Raw genomic sequence first — 23,324 nt, forward strand, 5'->3', positions numbered from 1 at the left:
CTGTTGTAGTCAATATAGGCGACTATGCACCCTTCCCTTTGTGTGTAGGGCACATTCTATTATTTGTTTTTGTACAGTCTTCTGCAGTGTTATGGGGACATATTAATGTTATGCTCTCAATGTACACACAGAGAAGTTAGATAAAAAACTACTCTTGCTGGAAAGTTGCAATGTAACACTACATTATTTCTTAGAATTCATAATGATAACACTCAAGAACCCAAAACAGACACACAAAACAGGCTGCTCCTTAAAACAGAGAGGGTCCAACTCAGCCCACCTTTCTCTAGGCTGGCTGGCTGCAGACTTAGTGCTGGTAGGCCCAGATCACATGCTTCCCTACAAATCCCCTTAGCCTGCAAGCAGGACCAGGGGAAAAAACCCCAGACATTTAAAGAGATTGTGCTTAAAATTGTAATACACCGCCACCAGGACTGCACCAAGGTTTTTGGGAGGGTGGGGGCAGGGCAAAATAGAATCATAAAATATCAGGGTTGGAAGGGACCTCAGGAGGTCATCTAGTCCAACCCCCTGCTCAAAGCAGGACCAATCCCCAACTAAATCATCTCAGCCAGAGCTTTGTCAAGCCTGACCTTAAAAATATCTAAGGAAAGACATTCCACCACCTCACTAGGTAATGCATTCCAGTGTTTCACCACTCTCCTAGTGAAAAAGTTTTTCCTAATATCCAACCTAAGCCTCCCCCACTGCAACTTGAGACCATTACTCCTCGTTCTGTCATCTGCTACCACTGAGAACGGTCTAGATCCATTCTCTTTGGAATCCCCTTTCAGGTAGTTGAAAGCAGCTATCAAATCCCCCCTCGTTCTTCTCTTCCGCAGACTAAACAATCCCAGTTCCCTCAGCCTCTCCTCATCACTCATGTGTTCCAGTCCCCTAATCATTTTTGTTGCCCTCCGCTGGACTCTTTCCAATTTTTCCACATCCTTCTTGTAGTGTGGGGCCCAAAACTGGACACAGTACTCCAGATAAGGCCTCACCAATGTCAAATAGAGGGGAACGATCACATCCCTCATGCTGGCAATGCCCCTACTTATACATCCCAAAATGCCATTGGCCTCCTTGGCAACAAGGGCACACTGTTGACTCATATCCAGCTTCTTGTCCACTGTAACCCCTAGGTCCTTTTCTGCAGAACTGCTGCCGAGCCATTCGGTCCCTAGTCTGTAGCGGTGCATTGGATTCTTCCGTCCTAAGTGCAGGACTCTGCACTTGTCCTTGTTGAACCTCATCAGATTTCTTTTGGCCCAATCCTCTAATTTGTCTAGGGTCCTCTGTATCCTATCCCTACCCTCCAGCGTATCTACCACTCCTCCCAGTTTAGTGTCATCCGCAAACTTGCTAAGGGTGCAATCCACACCATCCTCCAGATCATTAATGAAGATATTGAACAAAACTGGCCCCAGGATCAGTCCTTGGGGCACTCCACTTGATACCAACTGCCAACTAGACATGGAGCCATTGATCACTATCCGTTGAGCCTGACAATCTAGCCAACTTTCTATCCACCTTAAAGAAGTATGGGCTGGATGAATGGACTATAACTTGCTGGCAAGAATACTGTCGGAGACCGTGTCAAAAGCTTTGCTAAAGTCAAGGAACAACACATCCACCGCTTTCCCCTCATCCACAGAGCCAGTTATCTCGTCATAGAAGGCAATTAGATTAGTCAGGCATGACTTGCCCTTGGTGAATCCATGCTGACTGTTCCTGATCACTTTTCTCTCCTCTAAGTGCTTCAGAATTGATTCCTTGAGGACCTGCTCTATGATTTTTCCAGGGACTGAGGTGAGGCTCACTGGCCTGTAGTTCCCAGGATCCTCCTTCTTCCCTTTTTTAAAGATGGACACTGCATTAGCCTTTTTCCAGTCTTCCGGGATTTCCCCCGATCGCCATGAGTTTTCAAAGATAATGGCCAATGGCTCTGCAATCACATCCGCCAACTCCTTTAGCACTCTCGGATGCAGCGCATCTGGCCCCATGGACTTGTGCTTGTCCAGCTTTTCTAAATAGTCCCGAACCACTTCTTTTTTCACAGACGGCTGGTCACCTCCTCCCCATGCTGTGCTACCCAGTGCAGTAGTCTGGGAGCTGACCTTGTTCGTGAAGACAGAGGCAAAAAAAAAGCATTGAGTACATTAGCTTTTTCCCCATCCTCTGTCACTAGGTTGGCCTCCCTCATTCAGTAAAGGGCCCACACTTTCCTTGACTTTCTTCTTGTTGCTAACATACCTGAAGAAACCCTTCTTGTTACTCTTAACATCTCTTGCTAGCTGCAACTCCAGGTGTGATTTGGCCTTCCTGATTTCACTCTTGCATGCCCAAACAATATTTTTATACTCTTCCCTGGTCATTTATCCAATCTTCCACTTCTTGTAAGCTTCTTTTTTTGTGGTTAAGATCAGCAAGGATTTCACTGTTAAGCCAAGCTGGTCGCCTGCCATATTTACTATTCTTCCTACACATCGGGATGGTTTGTCCCTGTAACCTCAATAAGGGTTCTTTAAAACACAGCCAGCTCTCCTGGACTCCTTTCCCCTTCATGTTATTCTCCCGGGGATCCTACCCATCAGTTCCCTGAGGGAGTCAAAGTCTAAGTCCAGGGTCCGTATTCTGCTGCTCTCCTTTCTTCCCTTTGTCAGGGTCCTGAACTCGACCATCTCATGATCACTGCCTCCCAGGTTCCCATCCACTTTAGCTTCCCCTACTAATTCTTCCCGGTTTGTGAGCAGCAGGTCAAGAAGAGCTCTGCCCCTAGTTGGTTCCTCCAGCACTTGCACCAGGAAATTGTCCCCTACCCTTTCCAAAAACTTCCTGGATTGTTTGTGCACCGCTGTATTGCTCTCCCAGCAGATATCAGGGTGATTGAAGTCTTCCATGAGAACCAGGGCCTGCGATCTAGTAACTTCCGTGAGTTGCCTGAAGAAAGCCTCGTCCACCTCATCCCCCTGGTCCGGTGGTCTATAACAGACCCCCAACACGACATCACCCTTAAAATCTTAAATGGAGGCCTTCCAAGCTGAACATCTAAATCTGAGCTGGAGAGTGAGCCCACCCCATGCTCTCCCTGCAGCTCCTGTCCTGGGAGACTGTGACAGACGGATGGAGAGCCAAATCTGAACCCTGCTGCAACCCCACACCCCAGGTCAGACCACCACTCAATCTGGAGACCTTCTCAAAAGGGGGGGGGGCAAGGGGAAAATTCTCCCTTCCCGTTCACACCCCAGGTGCTCCTGGACACAATTAACATCCCTCCTCTTATTACGGACCCAAGTTTTCTTCCAGGGATAGGGTAAGAAACTCATTTTGAAACTGCTCCAATATCTTGGTTTTGAAAGTTTGTCTTGTATGTTATTGTTCCACCAGGGAGAGACTGTAAAAAATCCCCCAACAAAACTAATGAGAAGCAAAGCAGGGAAGAAAAGGGGACAATCAAATGAAACTAGGATAATAACGGAGGGTAGAAGGGAAAAAATCTAATGGAAAAATACAACCGTTCTATCTACAGCATTACATACAAAAAACTATCTGAACAATTGGATTAAGCTGCAAAGTCAAGCAGAAATGCTAGTACTAAGGTTGCCTGTGAAACCTTATTTCAGCTCCCTTGTTAATTACATTATTATATTCTTATTTTTCCACAGGACCCCTGCCTCATTCACTGCAAAGGACGGATGGTGCTCGGGGAATACATTCGGATTGTGTAATGAATGAGGCTATTGTCAGTAGAATCACTGCCACATTTGCTCTAGAAGGAGCGTTTAGGGAGCTTGGGCAGCCTCTCTCTACTCCCATCCCAGAGAAGCCGTCCGCTTCCAGTGTTCCCAGTTCAGCATGTGCTGCTTCTGCACTGGTAGTGGGGGTCCAGTATTAGAATATTCACATTGAGTTATTCATTTGGCAGGCTGCCGAAGTTTTCCAGATGAATATGAGCAAGAGAATGGACATGGTGATTTTCCACGTTTAATATACCTCAGCAAAAGTAAGCAGAATTTCATGGGATGCAGAAAGGGTTCTTCTCTAGGCTGAAAGCTTTTCCCCTGCAAAATTCAAATATCATTTTTAAACACCTGTGATGTAAGAGCTTCTCAAAAACAGATTACAAGAATTTTTTATCGTGGAAAATGTTAGACAGTGTAAATATAGGTGTGGCTACCAGCTCCCCTACACAATGAAGTCTACCCCGGGTTCATGTTTGCATGCTATATTCCTTATAAATAGCAGAAGCCCACCCTTGAGCGCGGAAGACCACCTGTTTTAAAAATGGAATCTTTCATGGACATATGGCTTTGTATCACAAGAAAAAAATTAATGAACGCTAACAGGTGTTGCATACCCCCAAAATAGCTCAAGTCGATGGCAAAGCTTCACTCTCCACAGGGTTTGCCCTGTCTTCATCCAACAACTGCTGAGCTAAGTAGTGATTTTACTCACTTCAAGAGAATCCAACTCTACAAGCATCTGCTACATGTGGTAGGGGCAAAAAGCCAATCAAGGCCCCAATCCTGCAGTCATTTATTTTACATGTATAACTTCACTCACATGAGTAGTCTGATTCAAGTGAAACAGGACTTCTCACATGAATAAAGATACACGCGTGCGTAGGCACTTGCAGGATGGGGCATTAGGTTTTTAAAACATATTTGTGGACTCATTTGTAACACTCTTAGTCAACGGAGAAGACAGCATTGGTTCTCTGGTGGGATGTTCAACCCACACAACTCGTGAGTGGGTTAATATGGGCCAGAAGGGGCCAATTAACCTGATATGCTGAACCTGGAATGGAAGCTGGGCTTGACAGAGCCTATGGCAGAGGACGCCCAGCTGTGGGAGGAGCTAGGATAGACATATAAAGCTAGGAAGTGAGAGCAGGAAGAAGGTCTGCAGTCACTCCCTAGAAGGAAGGGGAGTTGGCCAGGGACAAGGAGGCAATCCAGGGGGAAAGTAAGCCCTGGGGTCCTGCCCTGGATTAGGGAGTCTTACAAGAGGCCTAGAGGAATGAAGTAGCCATGGGGGATTAAAGGAAGCTGCAGTAGTAAACCCAGAAATAGGCAGGGAAATAGAGCTGTGGTAGGAAGAAGCCCTGGGAAATAGCAGCTGAGACCAAGATGACTTAGGTTGCTGAAACCCAAAATAGTGGGTGGACCTGACGTCTCCTACCAGCCATAAGTAAGTAGCCCAGGAGTTGGAACAGAGGTCTGCCTCAGACACCATACAGATTGCTTGTCCAGGAGTGCTTTGTTATTCCAGAAGAGGGGTACTATACAGCAACCTGACCCGAGGACCAAGTCACAAAGAGGGAGTACCCTGAATCAGAGAGAGAGAGAGAGACGGACCACAGCACGAACAACAGATTTTAGGATGCACCATAGGAGGCGAAAGCTAATTCCAAGATGCAGCCACTAGGAGATGAACCTGTGGTGAGGGGAACCACCTTCACAGGCTCCCATACATATTTTTCTGCAATCCTTTTTACAGCCCAGTCCCATTTTCAAATTCTGGTCTCACATTAAATATACACACACACACACACACACACACATTTTCAGGCACAGCCTTGTAACAGAATTGCCATTGGTGCTGTTCTGTTAATATGATGCAATACAGCCTGCTCAACTTTTGCATAACAACAATTCAACAAACATGATTTTAAGCATTCAATTCTACTTGTACAGCTTCTTAAAATTCCCTGCAATATAATTATACTGATGGGAATGCAGAAAGATAATTGCTTTCAGAGGAAAGTTTCTCTTTTGTTTCATGTCATCTGGCTTCCATAAATAGAACAAGAGACCTGGAAGAGCAGAAATACACAGCCATGTGTCTTTAGTTATTTATTTACAAAGATAGACCTTGACAAATGTAATTTGTTCGATAAAATGAAAAGGGTGCATGATAATTCCTTTAGACAAAAGGGCTTGAAAAGGAACGTCATCAGCAGTAGCTCACTCCATCATTGCCAGTGATCAGCTGACTTTGAAGAAGTGGCAGGTGTTCCTCTTTTGGAATGCCGCATTGAAATAAGATTTAGGAGAGGAAAAAAAAGCGCTAGGAATTGGAGCAATTCTTTATTCAGACAATAATTATACAAATTAGATCTCTGAAAGCCAGAGAATGACTGTGCCTTGAACCCTGTCTGTGTGCATAGAACAATGGAGAAATTAATAATTAAATCTATTACATATGCTCATAACTCAGCACAAAAACATACCTCACTAGTTCAAACACTTCTGCATTTTCATTTGAATAAAGCTTTCACACATTTTCCTCATTATATATGTATTATATTTTAAATTGAACAGCTTATTTTGTTGCCTTTATGCTTTGAATTAATAAGGCCACACTTTAATGCACTAATGTTGAATAGCATTACCGTGCTTTATAGTTATTACTCTGGGGAGAGAATCCCTAGTTTCCCAATGGTGAAATCAACTTGCCCCATAAAAAACAGTTACTTACCTTTCTGTAACTTGTTCTTCGAGATGTGTTGCACATATCCATTCCACCGTAGGTCTGTATACGCCTTGTACACAGTGGTTGGAAAATTTTCCCCCCCAACAGTACCCACTGGGGCAGCTTGAGCTTTAGTTTTTAGTGCTGGATAGACTGATAGAGAGGGGAAGGAGGGCAGGTCGTGGAATGGGTATTTGCAATATACCTCAAGGAACAACAGTTACACAAAGGTAGGTAACCATTTTTTCTTTTTCTTTTCCATTTTTTCTTTTTCAAGTGCTTGCATATGTCCAGTCCACTGTAGGTAACTCACAAGCAGACAAACATGGAGGTGGGCTCGGATTATACCTGAACAATGATTGCAGGACAACTTGTTCAAAATTGACATTGTCCCCGGGCTGATGGGACATGGCATAACGAGAAGCAAAAGTGTGGACTGATGATCAAGTCACTGCTTTATAAACGGGTATTTGTGCCAAGGAAGTTGCTAAAAGGTGCCTGCGCTCGAGCAGAATGTGCCAATGCTCTCGCTGGCAGGGTTATATTAGCCAATTGACAGCATAAACGCATGCACAAAGAGATCCAGGATGAGATTCTCCGAGTGGAAACTGGTTGATCCTTGGCTTTGTCCACAACCAACAACTGCATGGAGGATCTAAAGAACTTAGTACGATCCAGGTGGAAAGCTAAAGCTCTTCTCACATCCAACAGATGAAATCTCACCTCATCTCTACACGTATAAGATTTCGAGAAGAAAGTCAGCAAATAGAATGCCTGGTTAACATAAAATTACATACTACCTTCATGAGAAATTTTGAGTGAGGGCAGAGATAAACTTTATCCTTATGGAAACCTGTATAGGGAGGCTCTGACACTAGGGGTCTCAACTCACCCATCCTTGTGGCTGAGGTAATGGCAACTAAAAATGCTATCTTCACAGAGAGCTGGAGCAGAGAGCAAGTTGCAAGGGGTTCAAATGGCAGTCCAGTCAACTTTGCTAGGACCACATTCAGGTCCCAAGGACAGATAGGATCTTGCTTGTGTGGTTACAATCTAACCAAGTCCCTTAGGAATCTAGTAACGATGAAGTTGGAGAAAAGAGACCTACTATCCACCAAGGAATGGAAGGCTGTGATAATTGCCAGATGTATTCTTATAGAGCTAATGACCAAACTCTGATGTTTTAGGTATAGAAGATAGTCCAATATGAGGTTCAGGCGTGCATGCTCTGGAGATAAGCCTTTCTGATGGGACCAAATGGAGAAGCCTTTCCATTTAGCCAGGAAAGTGTCCTTAGTTGAGTGTTTTCTACTATACAGAAGCACTTAATGAACCTTCTTAAAACAGTATCTCTACAGGTGTTAATTACAAAGCATCCACACTGTCAAGTGGAAGGCTTGCAGGTTGGGATGGAGCAAGCAGCCAAGCTCATGAGAACTCACATCTGAGTCCAGAGGGGGAAGAGAGTGAAGGCTTGATTGACAAGATCAGTAGGATCGAGTATCAGTGTTGTTTGGGCTACAAGTATAAAACAAGCATGGTCTTGTTTGACTTTGAACAATACTCTGGGCAGCAAGAGAAGTGGAGGGAAGGCATATTGAGGGGGATCCCTTCCAAGATAGCAGAAAAGCATCTGTCAGTGAGCCTGAGCTGAGAATTCCCTGAGACCAAAACCAATGGCATTTACTTTTTGGGCTTTGTTGCAAACAGGTCCACTTGGGGAGTCTCCCAAAACTGGAAGATGAATCTGGCAATGTCTGGTCATAAAAACACTCATGGTGATTGGAGAAGGTCCTGCTCAGTCAATCCACCAGTGTGTTCTCCTTCTCTAGAAGGTAAGCCACCCTGAGATGAATTGAATTGGTTATGCAAAAGTCCCAGAGGCAAATTGCCTCCTGGCATAACTAGATTGGCCACACTCTTCTCTGTTTATATAAAACAGTCTTGGAGTTGTCTCTTAGAATTAAGAAGTTCTTTCCTACTACATACAGGAGGAAAGCTGAACCAGCTAGTCACTCAGCTCTTGACTCCCTGACATTTATGATCCATTCATGAAACCACCAGAAACCTTGAGTCTGCAGGGACCCCATTAGAGTCCCCCAACCCAGGGCTGAAGCGTCTGTGACTAGAGTGAGGATTGGTAGCAGGAGGATAAAGGGCACTTCCCCACACAGACTTCATTGAAATGTTGCCACCACCACCATTCACTTCATGAAAACCTGAGGAACAGCTGAGAGACTGAATGGGAGCACCATGAACTAACAATGGGACCCATTTGCCACAAATTTGAGAAACTTCATATTGCGACATGGAAGTAAGCATCCTTTATGTCTCAACCAATACATCAAAATGTCTGTTTGGATGAAGTGGCTGGATGGGATGAGCTCACTGATGCTGAAGAGAAGGGTGGTGCATGTCATCTCCCATAACCCGTTTCTCTTCAATGGATCTGAAGACTAGCGAGCAAAATCCTGGTGTCTGTATGGCAGCTTAGGGTGGAGCTATTTCCTCTTTAACGCCGGAGTATAGATTCCAAGATATTTCAATGTCTCCCTGGAATCTTTTAGACTATGGAGCCTACCATCTGTCTTATCAAAAAAACAAAAAGGGACCTTCAAAAGGAAGGTCCTGGACTTCTGGGGGCGCCCAGATGACTGTAACTACAAACATTTTCTCACAAAAATGGTTGATGCCCTGGTTCAAGCCACCACATCTGTACCATCTAAACTGTTCTGGAGAGCAGTTCTGGTAACTAACTTGCCCTCATCCACCATTACTGCCAAGTCCTGCCTAAGTCCTCTGGTAACTTGTCTTTAGGTTTTATAATGTTCTCCCAAAGGGTGAAGTCATAGCCGCTCAGGAGTGCCTGTTAGTTTGCAAACCTGAGTTGCAGACTTCCTGTAGAATAAAGTTTGCATCCAAATAAGTACAGCCTCTTTGAATCTTTGCCTTTTGGTGTTGATGCTTCATGTCCTCTCTCCTGTTCACTAGTAGCCAGCACTACCAAGGAATCTGGGGAAGAGTGAGAGTACAAATACTCAACTTAATGATATTTTTCAGGCAAGAAATAATTTACCCTTAGAAATACAGATGGTCCCATTAGTCCTAATATGGGATCATTTTCCTTTTGCCTTCTGGTAGAGTGGCAGAAACTTGTGGGACTGCCATGCAGGAAACATAGGTTCAGAATGGGAGCTGGGGCCTGTGGGTGTCTCAAGGGAGCTAGTGACTGAAGGAATTGGCCATACGCAAATGTTATAGAGGTGACCAAATACCATCTCTGGCCCAGCTGGAAAAAACGATTTGCTGCAGTGCCTGAAGCATTTGGTGGAGGCAGAGGAGGCCCACTAGGAGAGATTTCTGATTTTAAAATTACAGAGAGCTACTCCCAACTCCTACCTTCTAGATGAAGCCCGATTTCAGACTCCTGCAATCTGCAGCTGATGCAGGGCCTCCAAAGAGTGCCAAGTCAACTAGTGCTAATTGCACTGCAGATTTTAGCATAGTTAGTTGTTCTGAAAGCGATTTAACCAGATTGAAGCCTCTACTTCCATTTTGTTTTGGGATTGTAAACAGTGAGCATATTTGATTACATTGACTTCAGGTGTCAGATCTAAGGGTGACAATGGTGTATTCAGAGACCTGGGGAAGGTGTATTCAACTCTGACTGCCATGAAAATAAACAGAGATGGCAACTAAATGAGCAGAAGTGAATTAACAAAGAGTGAATACAGAGCACCACTGGCTTCAGTGGCAGATCCAGTACCCGAATTCAGTTTTCTGAAAGAATGCAGAGCTAGTGAAAGGTGCCTGGTTGACAACCCTGGAAAGCAAAGTCTGCCTGTTGTCACCAGCCAGGTGCAGCATAAGCCATTACAGTTCAGTTTCCTTAACAGGCTCTGCCTGCAATCCTGCAATGGAAGGATCACCTCGAGGAGTGAAAGACCCTTCCCACTAAACCATTGGATTCTGCTACGTTTGCCAATGAAGGTGCTAATGATGGGAGGGGCTTGACGTACAACCTCACCCATTTGCAACTGAACTGAGATCTCCCATTCTTGGCAAATAGGTCGGTGAACCACAGGGCATAGCTGAGAGAGCTACCAATGGAATGCTAGTGTTGTGTGCTTTTAAAGTACACAAAGATGCAATTTTCAGCCACTGCGTTAACCCAAAAGATGTCTTAAAAGTATCTGATTGTAAATTGGGCTTTTCTTTATAAAAGTAAAAGATTTTAAACAGATACTGTATATAATTTACAAATCTTCAGTGCAACAGAGGAAAATGGAGGCTCCTATTCACCTTCAATTCCTCACCATCTTCTTATTAAACTTCTCAGGTAACCACACACACTTAATTGTACACAAGTTCACAATTCTTAATGCTACCCCATGCTTGGACTGCCAACCTTGCGACTATTAAGCTACCACCTTTCATCTGGAAAACTCCCAAGGAGAAAAGAACTCTACTTTTCGGAGTGCCGATGAATAGAAATGCTAACAAACCCTCAGATCGTTCATAATAATTGTGAAAAGTCCAGTCCCCTTGAAGAGCTATTCAGGACGGCTATCGTCACCCCATCAGCTGCAATGTAAAATACATTTGGCATTGCAGCATCCCTTTCCTTGGTATTACAGCTGAAAAGAAATGTTAATCTGTCACGCTTATCTAAGCAGAAAGGGCATTATCATTCCTTCATACTATATCAGAGTTCCCGAAAGGGGCAATACAGGGCTAAGCAATCTGCCGAAAAGGTTTGAGAAAATAAACAATGTCAATTTGCCCCTTTAAATACTATCATGACAAATTTTCAAGGCATTTAGCAAGAAAATGCAGCTCTTTAAATGCCTAACTAATCAATATAGAGAACCAAGTGAGCAATCCATTTTGTGAGAAAAGGCAACCTTCCCAGGTTAATTCTTCACTCACAGAGACAACACCAGAGTCATTATATAACTTAAAACAGCCCTTTTAAACTATAAAAATAATTAGGTCCCATGTAGCACTAAGACCCTCTGAAACAGGCCACCAGAAGCAGACAACCTGATAAACACTCAGGGGAATGAGCCTGAAGAGAAAAAAACATGCTTGTAATTTAAAAAAAAACAAACAAAAAAACGACACAATACTATCGCATTCATCCAGAGTTAATAGCAATTCTAGCAATTCTGTGAATATGAAACGCACAACCTTTCAGTTGCAGGAAAGCTGTTCGTTTTATGTGAAATTAAGCTGGAATGAGGCTAGCAGCAAGAATCCTGACCCTTTGTAAAAGGCAAACTTGACAGCAAAACACAAGTATTCCATTAAACCCAGGGAGATGGCATCATGTGCCAGTGAAGCCTTTCAAAGTGCTAACATGCCTTCCTTCTTTGAGGTGTATATTCCTTTTGCACCATCTAGTGACTGAAATGCTACATTATTCACATTCTTTGTGGCTTAGTGTAGAAGCATCAGATTCACAATGGGACTATTTTCTGGTTAACAAACATTTAAACTCAAAATTAGGTTGGTTCTTGCTTAATATTTAGGTCTGCTAAACAAATAAAGTGTAGACCGTAGGGGAGGCAGAGGCAACAGACACAGGGTAAAGCTCTGAATTTGTCATTGCTTTTATCTATTACGGCCCCAAGCTGTGCAGCTAGATAATTGCCTCCTGATAATAGTTCAGAGCCTGATAATGACTGAAGCTAGGCAGCTAACAGTTTATCTGTGTCTAGGTGCAAGTCTGTACAACTTTAGATTAAAGAGCACTTTGCACTTTGGCAATAGCTATAGTGATAAAATGTGCACATGATCTTCCTGATTACTGGTCATGTTACAGCGTAACTGCCATCTCCTAATAAGGAGGTAGATCAGAAGTGCAGATGGATCCAAGAAGTGACTGGGCCTAGTGCAAAGGTTTATTTTCATATGGTACATTACATAGTATGCAGTCTAGCATTCACATAGGGCTCTTCACATCCAGGGACCCTCTGCCCCACTGCCAAACAGCTGACAGCTCCAGTTATAGAAGCCTTGAGTGACCATCAGAGCCCTGCAGCCCCTCCTCCATCCTCGGTTTCCTTCCCATCCAACTATGTTCTGACAATACTGTTAGGAAGGGGCTGTTTAGAGGTTTTATTCCTATTGTTTCCTATCCTCAATTTGTTTGTGTTGTGCTCCCTCTGCTGGCTGGCATATATGCCCAGACACCTCTGTCCTCATTAGGCAGCCACCTTCTAGGGTTGGGGTGTTGTACATACACTTGAAGGTTCCAGGGCTCACAAGGTGTCAGGGAGAATCCCTCAATAAAGCCTAGGACCAGCTCTGATGGCTTAATGCATGGCCTTTCTTTGCAAGGACTAGTTTCTCTCTCCCACAAGCAAGTAATTGCTAGGACATATTAGTAAAGAAGAAAAACAGAAGCCCTCTGTTTTAGTGTTTTCATTTCAGTGTGTGATGCAAGACCTGTTTTAGCGTCTTATATTGCAGCACTGCTAACTGCCACATTATTGCATACCTTGCATAACACCATCTTCTAACATGTAACCTTACAGTCTACATAATGTCCACCTTGCACTTTCCATGAGTACTACTTTAAAACGCTAAATAAGGACCCAATGTAATAGGCTTTCTGTGCTGTCTGTTGCATACGGTAGGTCCCAGACTGTGTTAAGGAGAAAGAAGCAGCTAGTTAAGGCAACCTGCAAGTACTGTGAAAGATATCAAATAGGACGTACTGAATGTCCCACATGAAAAGCGCAATGAAACATATTACGAATTTAAACCCAGGTTTGTATGGTCTTGTGGGTAAGGCGCTAGGACAAAGGCCGTGGCACAGACTTCCTATACGACTTTGGACAATTCACTTGATTTCCCCGTGTCCCAGTTTCGTATGGTACAATGAGAATACTACTACTTCCCCTGCCTCACAAGGGTGTTGTGAAGATAAATTAATGTTTCTGAGGCACTAAGACGATGGGGGCCATACACTGCTATCCCACCCACCAAAGAGCAGTGGAGCCTTCAAAGGCTGCCTGTGAAGAAGAAGAAGAAGTGCCATTAAACGGACATCACAGCACCACAGTTAGAAAACCTTTTAAAAATGCCTTCTTAAGTTCTACCCCAAGAAGACACCTGGGGAGTGCCAGCACCTACAGAGAGTACACTCTGGGGTGAAACAGAAAGCAGGAAGAAATTAATAATCAGCTATATTTAGCTTTGTCTTATATAGACCCTTGCAGCCATGGCTCTCAAAGCATTTTACACACATTAATGCATTAAGCCTCACAACACAAATTAGTTAGGGAAATATTAATTGCATTTTGCAGATTGGGAAACTGAAGCACAGAACATTTAATATGACTTATCTCCAGTCACACAGGAAGTCTGTTATAGAGCTGGGCGCATAACCCGGATCTCATCACTTCTAGTCCTGAACTTTAACCACAATTCCATCCTCCCTAAGCCTATGCTCAGAAATGCATCTGCACTTCAGGACCTGTGAAAAGAAAGAAATGTCAGAGATCTGAATTCTCAGTGTGCTGAATGCCCCTCTTTGCTGATTTGTTACATTTATTATACTGAGATGGTTGGATTGTCCTTAAAGGTGAACTGCAAATGCACAAAACCAAGAGTTTCAACCTTATTAAATTTCTTTGCTTTTTACGGTTTTTGTCACAAGATTAGCATTATTTAAACCTAGCACATTTCCTTAGTTTAATAAGTTACAATAAACGTTTTTAAAAGCCACAAGCTTTTCTGTCGGGTTATAAAAATATACCTAAAAGAGCAGTCTGAATTTTCTAAGGCAATAAAAGGATTTTTAAAAATAAAAACAAGCAAAATTTCTTCTTCCTCTTCCATTTTAGTCACTTGTGATGTATAGGCAAACAGAATCTGTTTATGAATCTAATTAATTAGAAATAGGAACAAAAATAAACCCAAACTCTAGGGAAGAAAGGCAGGGAAGGAGTGTGGATCCATCCTAAATACTTGTTTTGGAAAACAACAGTTACAGGCAAGCAATTTAGCACTTCTCCAAAGTTAAGTACATTAGCATAGATCCCTACTGTAGGAGATTTAGCACTTAGATCGATCAGATACCGAAGACATTCATACGCTCCATACAAGGATAAACTGAAAATGCAGAACAACAGGATGTTGCTAAACAAGCAAAGAGCAAAACACCAAGAAGATTGCCTGACAGCTGTGTACTTCTCATGAATGGTTCAGATGTAATTCACTGTGTACAGGAAGGGCACTCTACTCCTATATAAAAGAAAAAGCTTCTTTTGAAAAAACACCAAGCAGCGAGACATTGAGAAACCCGGGTTCAAACAAAGTTTTACGAGGAGAGTTAGAGTGCACTCAGCCTGTAAAATAGACTAACAATGATGACAGACCATAGCTTGACGTGGAGTCTAGGCAATATCATCTCATAATAGTATATAATGATCCACTGCAGTTTTTATGAGATAGTTACCATTGCCAACAGGTGATTGAATGGTGTTTCATATGGCCATCAAGTGATGAATCTTGCTAGAGAATAGTAAGGAGAAAGGCAGATAGAGGGACATTTATTTTGACATTTCTTTGACCCATGCCAACTTAACTGTGTGTGTCAAAAGAAAACGCAATGCATGGCTTTTGTCCATTTCAGATAAAAATCAGATGGATCTTTTCAGATCAGTCTTATTAAGCAGGCCCTCAAACATAAGCATGCAGAGGAGGGGGGAAATAAAGGGTTTGTAGGTAAGGTGATTGCCTAATTAAAGTGGACATGTAATACAAGCTTGCCCTTCTAAAACATGGTGCAGAGTTGATCAGACTGATTTTTTAGTTCACTCATACTGCTATCCAGTCACAGAGCACCATAATAAGGGTTAATGGGGGTCAGATTGCATGACCTTATGGGCTTTTAAATAGGTGGCTTTGAGGTGCAACAAGTCTGGTGTAGCGAGACTAGCAAATGGGTGGAATCATTTTCCCAGTTATTAATGAACATATCATCTATAAATAACAAGCAAAATGATCACCAAAGAAAATGTACTCAGGTTTGAGTATAAAAAGTTTGAGTTTCAGTACAAGATATTACCTCACCCACCTTGTCTCTCTCAACATAGCTCCAACAACACTGCAATGAGACAAGTAAACCAATTTACTACACTTGCTCAGACATGACACAGTCTCCTGATGTCACAAGTATAAATCTTGTGAGCAAAAACAGTTGTGCAAGATATGTTGGGGGGAAAACCAGGTTCCCTTGAGTATTTTATTTTGGTTCCCAATAAAAAATCTTAAGCAATTAGTATCTTTCCCTACTGCTAAGGTTGTGCTAGCCTTCCATTGTCAGATCAGTTTTACCCTGTCCTCTTAACACCCTCAAAACTAACCCAGTGTGCCATTCACAGAGCCCGAAAGCAAACACTGTTACACAGAAATTCCATGGAATGAATTAAATCCGAGTGAAGTGTGTAATACAGTGCCAGAGCAGACTCTCTCTGTGTGAGATGGGATTAGGGATAGTAAGACCAATTGGACAAAGGAAGAACCTTTGATATTTAAACCTGTTCTTCATGGGATTTTTGGAAAGTCAGACCCAAGATCATCTTGGCCAGCAAAAATCCAAGTCTGGTTAATTCTGCCATCCACAATGAGGATTTCTGCCTTTGATATTTTGCAGAGGTATTTAAGACAACTTGGGAACATTTCTGAGGTGCAACATATCTTATGCATGAACTGCGATTTCTATGGTGTTATAGTATCACAATGTCTGTGGCTGCTGCCTGTAGCTATTGTCATGTCCAGAAGTTCTGGCAGGTTACAACAGTGGATAAGAAAAGGTGCAGTTCGAACCATGAGCAGCCAGGAGGCAGGAGGGGCTGACCCAGCACAGGGGACCCACTTCGGTAAACTGAAGTTAAGCTAAACCCCTCAAAGAACATTATTGTTCAAAAACCCAATAATGCTTGGAAACGCTACATGAAGATAAAAATGACCAAAAATGCATCTACATTCCAAGATCTGGCACTATTTGGCTGGACACCACTGGAATACCCTGTCCTATTCACCTCAGGAGGCAGGATCCCTTCTCCAGCATATCAGAGCCACTTCCTAGCTGCTGTGTTTCTGATGGATACCAGAGCAAGCCTCCCGTCTGAAAACCAAATCACTTATTTAGGCTCCTAAATATGGATTTAGCACCTTAACTTTAAACACCAATTTGTGAACATTTGACCTTTTCATTTGTTTTCTTGCTAAGAATGGCACATATGGCTGCTTTAAATGCATCCTGAAAATTCTGGTTACTGCAAATTGGAGGGGACCCCTACAATTGAGAAAAGAGTTTGACGGGAACAGCCGAAGGAAGGGCCTGTGACTTTTGTAAGATATGCAGGCGGGAAACTCTCTCGGATGCCCTTAGGAGCTGCACAGGTTGGGAGGGATGTGCTAGAGAGGGGCTCCCACTTGTGGACCTCCTAAAGTGCCTAGCAAAGGGTGTCTGGGTAAACGGATCCAGATTATGGAATTTACATGCATTGCTTGAAATTTTTGAAAGCCAGGTAAATGTTAAAGTCCTAGAAAAAGAAGCTCCTTTTTTCTTTACCCATCTTTCTTTACATAAAATCCTAGAGAAGCCCACAGAAAAGACAATGTTCAACTTGCATGCTGAAGTACCCAAATACTAAAGCTACAGCTGTGCATGGAATGTCAACTCTGCCCTCATGTGCAAATGCGTTATTATAGAGCTCTTAATTTACATGATTACATATAATACAGAGTATAGTACCATACAAGTCCGGTGGATGGGAATAAGATTCATATTGTCAACATTAGAGGTGTGAACAGGGCACAAGGATACCGTTGCTTCATTGTTTGCTGAAAAGTGGGCAGGAATACAGGGAGCAGAGTTAAGATTCATTTTGAGAAATTTTAGTCCAGCATCTTTATATTCCATTTTTTAAAGGTTTTACCCTTTTTCTTGGCTTTCCACATTTTTTTTTTAATTTAGGAGACTAAAATATTCAAATTCCCCCTCTTCATTATTTATTCATGGCTTTCATGTTTCTTGGCTGGGGTATTAGCAGACACACTTTTCTCTGTGCAATGTGACTTTTGTTTTCTACATTTTTTTCCGTTTTTTCCCATTGGTAGCATATTTTGCCACGTGGTTATCTTCAACATTCACTATAGACAGCTCTGAAAAACTCTGTCCTTGCTGGCGACAATGCAGTTGTTTAAGAATGTCGTATTGCCTTCTGCTGCCTGCATTGCCTAAGGGATTTTATGTGGACATGGCAAACAAAGAAAAACTGTAATCATAGCAATTCTTTTTTTCACCCCACAAAACCAAAGCAGCAAGTATCAGATTTGGAAAAATTAGTGCAGTAAACCCTGCATGCTAATTCCCTAATGCTCGTTGCTCACACATCTGTTCTAGCCTGACCCTTTTCCAAAGGGAGGGTCAAATTTGCTGGTTCCAACTTTCAGAAACTTGCTGCTCACTGCATTTTTATTCCCAGCCTAATTAGAGGTTTTGTGATTCAACCTGAAGCCCTAGGGAGCATATACAGTACCCAGATAGGATTCCAGCAAGCTACAAAGAAAAAATAAAAAAAATATCCAGGGCATTAACCTTTTCACCATCAAAGAACATGGAGTTTGTGTCACCTACACCTTGCAGTGTTCCACAGGAACTCTGAGGTATCCTTTTACCATCATGCTTTAGGCAATGAAAAAAAGAGTTAAATACAAAGTCAGTACCACTGGCCTTCATATAATCTATAATTTTTATTATTTTTTTAAATTCAAAAAAATTCAAAGCCATGATGTTTGTTCAGAATAAAGATGATGCCAGAGTTCAGAGATGTCTGAGAGGAAAGATGGCCCAGCAGTTAGGGCACTAGTCTGGGTCTCAGGACACACGTTTAATTTCCTGCTCCACCACAGACTTCCTGTGTGACCATGGGTAAGTCACACAGTCTCTCTGTTCCTGAATTCCTCATCTGTGAAAAGGGGATAAACAGCTCCGCCCTGCCTCCCAGGGATGTTGAGGATAAATACATTGAAAGGTTCTGAGGTGCTCAGCTACTATCATACTGGGGATCACATAAGTGTTTAAGATGGACAGATGTCCTATTCCTGGTTAATAAAGCACATACTGTATCAATATCGTCTAGAACTATACAACCTTGAAAATCAATGTTGTTTTTGACCCACAGTATTTGTTGTCAGCACCAGCAGCACTTCTGAGCAAAGTGCAGAATCCTACAGGTTGTGTTGAACCAGAAACAGGAAATGGTAGTGGTAATGAGTAGTCAGCGTTTCTCTTCTGTTAGAATGAAAAAAAGATCCAAACACTAAGCCAACTGCCACCAAGACATCTAAAGGTAGACCAGAACCTACTGCAAGCTATAAGGAAGACTGCTTACCACGTGGAAAGGCTTGCCTTAGTAGTGAACAGAAAAGCAGTCAGGGTATGAGCGCGCAGAAGGGCCAGATGTAGGAATTCATCTTCCTTCATATACATGAATTAATGTTCAAGTGTTCATCTCTAGCTAATGAATAATTGAAGGAAAGTAGCCTAAACTATGATCCATCCTTGAATTATGCTACACATGTGGTTCTAGACAAAATAGGGGTTAGGAAACATCTATTCTATCTTGAACAGCTACAAACTGTGGAAAGGATGGTGGCAGTATTCCATTATTACTAAAAACCCACATCAGATAACTCACTATGTAGTAGTAGGATTTTATGTTTGTATTTTGCAGAATTTAGAATGAAGGAAAGAATAATAATGTAGCATTCCCGAAAAGTATTGGTGTATGATTTGACCATATTCTGCCAGACACCCTTTCTGTAAGCAGAAAGGAATGGCCTAATGGGCCATTGATAAAGATGCATCAGCCAGAATTTTGTGTCTGAAGCGGATTTCATGGCAGTAACAGACTTCTTAGGGTCACCACTTTGTTGCAGGTTTAGCATTTTAAAATAAGTAAAAGAATGCAATGATTGTTTTCTTTTGCATTGCAATTTGATGTTCCCGTTCAAATGCTGTGTGTAAATCAATCCTGTTTTGTGTGTGAATGCGGAATGTGTGTGTTAGAAGTTAAGTGTGAATACTATCACCGGACCAGATGTTCTAGAGAGGAATCAAGGATGGGTAAGGGCGCCAGGAAGATTGCCCTCTATTAAGATGTCAGAGGAGGGCAGATTGATGACTCTAAAAGATGTGGCAGGCACCTATCAATGGGGACAAGATAGCTGTGATAAAAACCAGCATGGGGTAACCTGAGAGACTAAGAAAAAAACAACCTAAAGAATAAAAAGAACAATTTAAGAAAATGGGCACTCAAACGACAATTGATTACAGAATGACCGTGCAAAACTCACTGGCCCCAATGAAGGAAAATCACAATATAAACAGGGTGCTTTGCCATGAAACTTTGGGTTCGTCCTGCCAAGACTTCCCCGGAGCATCGTGTTGCAACCGACAGAACCTGGCTCCTCTCTACCCGAGATCAACCAACCTGGCCACTAGATTGATCCTGACTCTGGACTCGTAACTATAACATCAACTGGAGGGACATTGTATGTGTGTGTGTGTGTGTGTGAGATTGAACGCATATGCTAATTGTTGCATTTCCAAATAAACGCAGCATCTCGCCTTTTCCCCTGAAAAAGATCCCGTGTGCTTCTTACAAACAAAAACTTCACCTCCACAGCACAAGTCTGGGACAACTATTCGGTTCTTTTCTTCACCTCTGTATTCTTCACTGAAATGAGAATTTATCAAAACAAAAAATCTGAGTGGAAATCAACACAATGTTGCTAATAAAAAACCCAAACTTGTTGTCTATATTATATAGACAACAGAGATCTGGGGGAAGCCAAGGAAGGAGCAGTAAACATCTCAACACTATTCCAACAGACTTCTTACAATGTTTCATTTGTAGACATATGTTTGGATATTAGAAGATCTGGAATCTTAGTAGCATTTTTGTTTTTAATTGGTATGGCCAAAGTTGGTTTGAGCATTTTTTTTTCCTACTTAAAATGATGTTTCCAGAAATCCTGAGTTCTTTGAGTTTGGTTTTGTTTTTTATGGCTGTGACATCATAGGGAAGAAAGTTATTGCTCCTTGAGGTTTTGTTTGTTTGTTTTAAAGATTTGGACATAACGACAGCAGTATGGTTTCTTGATTTATGTGGAAAGAAGACGACACCTTAGGCAAAAAGTCTGGAATCAGCAGAAGCAGCACTTTGTCTTCAAAGAGTTAGATATGAGGCTCTCAAAATGATTAATTCTTCTCACTCACATTTTTTTTTGCAGATGTGATGGCAAGCAAGATCCAGAGAAAATGATAATTAAATATGAACACAGGGACCTACCAATTAGGCTCCTAAGTAGAAAATTTTGGCCTAAACTTCTAAATTTTGAAAGATAAGCAAAAGATGAAATATTGTCCCAGCCAGGTTCTCAAGTTAATCATAGTGTTTGCAAATATCTCACATCAAATCATGGACAATGAGAAAGATTACAATATACATTTATATGGCTGTGATCCCCAATGGGAGATGGAGATTCCTTCCAATAGTTTTGCACTACCTTTGCAATTGATCTGTAAGAATCCCAGCCACCTAAACTCCACGTTTGATGTCCTGGATCTGGATGAATGAAAAATTTTCTTGGGAGGGGTGATCTTTTGAGAGTTGAGGAAAGATCAATTTAGGGTAAAAGGAGAAGTAAATCCGTACCTCCTTTTGGATATTTGATCAGAAATGTTTCACACATACAAGAAAACTCATTTAAAAGACAAAATGGTTCAACCATGTAACTCTGAGAAAGAAAAGCACCACAGAGACAGACCATTTAAATGGTAAACAAAAACACCTCTTCATCCCACAAACATACTGTGTAAGGCTAATGTAGTGCCCATCTTTAAAAAAGGGAAGGAGGAGGATCCTGGGAACTACAGGCCAGTGAGTCTCACCTCAATCCCTGGAAAAATCATGGAGCAGGTCCTCAAGGAATCAATTCTGAAGCACTTCGAGGAGAGGAAAGTGATCAGGAACAGTCAGCATGGATTCACCGAGGGCAAGTCATGCCTGACTAATCTAATTGCTTTCTATGATGAGATAACTGGCTCTGTGGATGAGGGGAAAGCGGTGGACGAGTTGTTCCTTGACTTTAGCGAAGCTTTTGACACGGTCTCCCACAATATTCTTGCGAGCAAGTTAAAGTAGTATGGGATGAATGGACTATAAGGTGGATAGAAAGTTGGCTAGATTGTCGGACTCAACGGGTAGTGATCAATGGCTTCATGTCTAATTGGCAGCCGGTATCAAGTGGAGTGCCCCAAGGGTCAGTCCTCGGGCCGCTTTTGTTCAATATCTTTATAAATGATCTGGAGGATGGTGTGGATTGCACTCTCAGCAAATTTGCAGATGACACTAAACTGGGAGGAGAGGTAGATATGCTGGAGGGTAGGGATAGGATACAGAGGGACCTAGACAAATTAGAAGATTGGGCCAAAAGAAATCTGATGAGGTTCAACAAGGACAAGTGCAGAGTCCTGCACTGAGGACAGAAGAATCCCATGCCCCGCTACAGACTAGAGACCGAATGGCTCGGCAGCAGTTCTGCAGAAAAGGACCTAGAGGTTACAGTGGACGAGAAGCTGGATATGAGTCAACAGCGTGCCCTTGTTGCCAAGAAGGCCAATGGCATTTTGGGATGTATAAGTAGGGGCATTGCCAGCAGATCGAGGGTTGTGATCATTCCCCTCTATTCGACATTGGTGAGGCCTCATCTGGAGTAGTGTGTCCAGTTTTGGGCCCCACACTACAAGAAGGATGTGGAAAAATTGGAAAGAGTCCAGCGGAGGGCAACAAAAATGATTAGGGGACTGGAACACATGACTTATGAGGAGAGGCTGAGGGAACTGGGATTGTTTAGTCTGCGGAATAGAAGAATGAGGGGGGATTTGATAGCTGCTTTCAACTACCTGAAAGGGGGTTCCAAAGAGGATGGATCTAGACTGTTCTCAGTGGTAGCAGATGACAGAACGAGGAGTAATGGTCTAAAGTTGCAGTGGGGGGGGGGGGGTTAGGTTGGATATTAGGAAAAACTTTTTCACTAGGAGGGTGGTGAAACACTGGAATGCGTTACCTAGGAAGGTGGTGGAATCTCCTTCCTTAGAAGTTTTTAAGGTCAGGCTTGACAAAGCCCTGGATGGGATGATTTAATTGGGGATTGGTCCTGCTTTGAGCAGGGGGTTGGACTAGATGACCTCCTGAGGTCCCTTCCAACCCTGATATTCTATGATTCTATGGGTATGTGTAAACAGCCTGAAACAGGAGGCTCTTTCAGCCCAGGTCAATAGACTTGGTTAAACAGGGCTCATGCTAATGCTCTAAAAATTAATGTCTAGACAGCATTTTGCAGTTACAGTTCAGGCTCTGACATCGGGGGAGGGTTCAGAGCCCGATCCGCAACTTCAAAGCACTTCTACAAAGTTATTTTTAGAGCACTAGCATGACCCCCGCTAGTCCAAGTCTGTCGATCCAGGATAGGAGGCTTGGTGTCATGGGCCGTGTAGACACTCAGACCCCATAAACCTCCACTAGAGCTCAATTGAGGCCCAGTTCTGCGACCTGTATTCTATCCTAATTAGATTCTTCCACCATGCCCATCACTCTTATAAGTGCCTCCCAGGGAGGTATAAAGTGATGTAGCTACCCAGAGTGGAAATTACATGCAGATTTAAAACCAAATTAAATTTCTATTTATGTATAACATGTTATGCACATTTACTAGCAGAGACAAAGTTGAAGAAATGTGCTTTGTGCTTGGAATGGAAA

The sequence above is a fragment of the Lepidochelys kempii genome, chromosome 8, assembly GCF_965140265.1.
Source record: "Lepidochelys kempii isolate rLepKem1 chromosome 8, rLepKem1.hap2, whole genome shotgun sequence".
Lineage (NCBI taxonomy): Eukaryota > Metazoa > Chordata > Testudines > Cheloniidae > Lepidochelys > Lepidochelys kempii.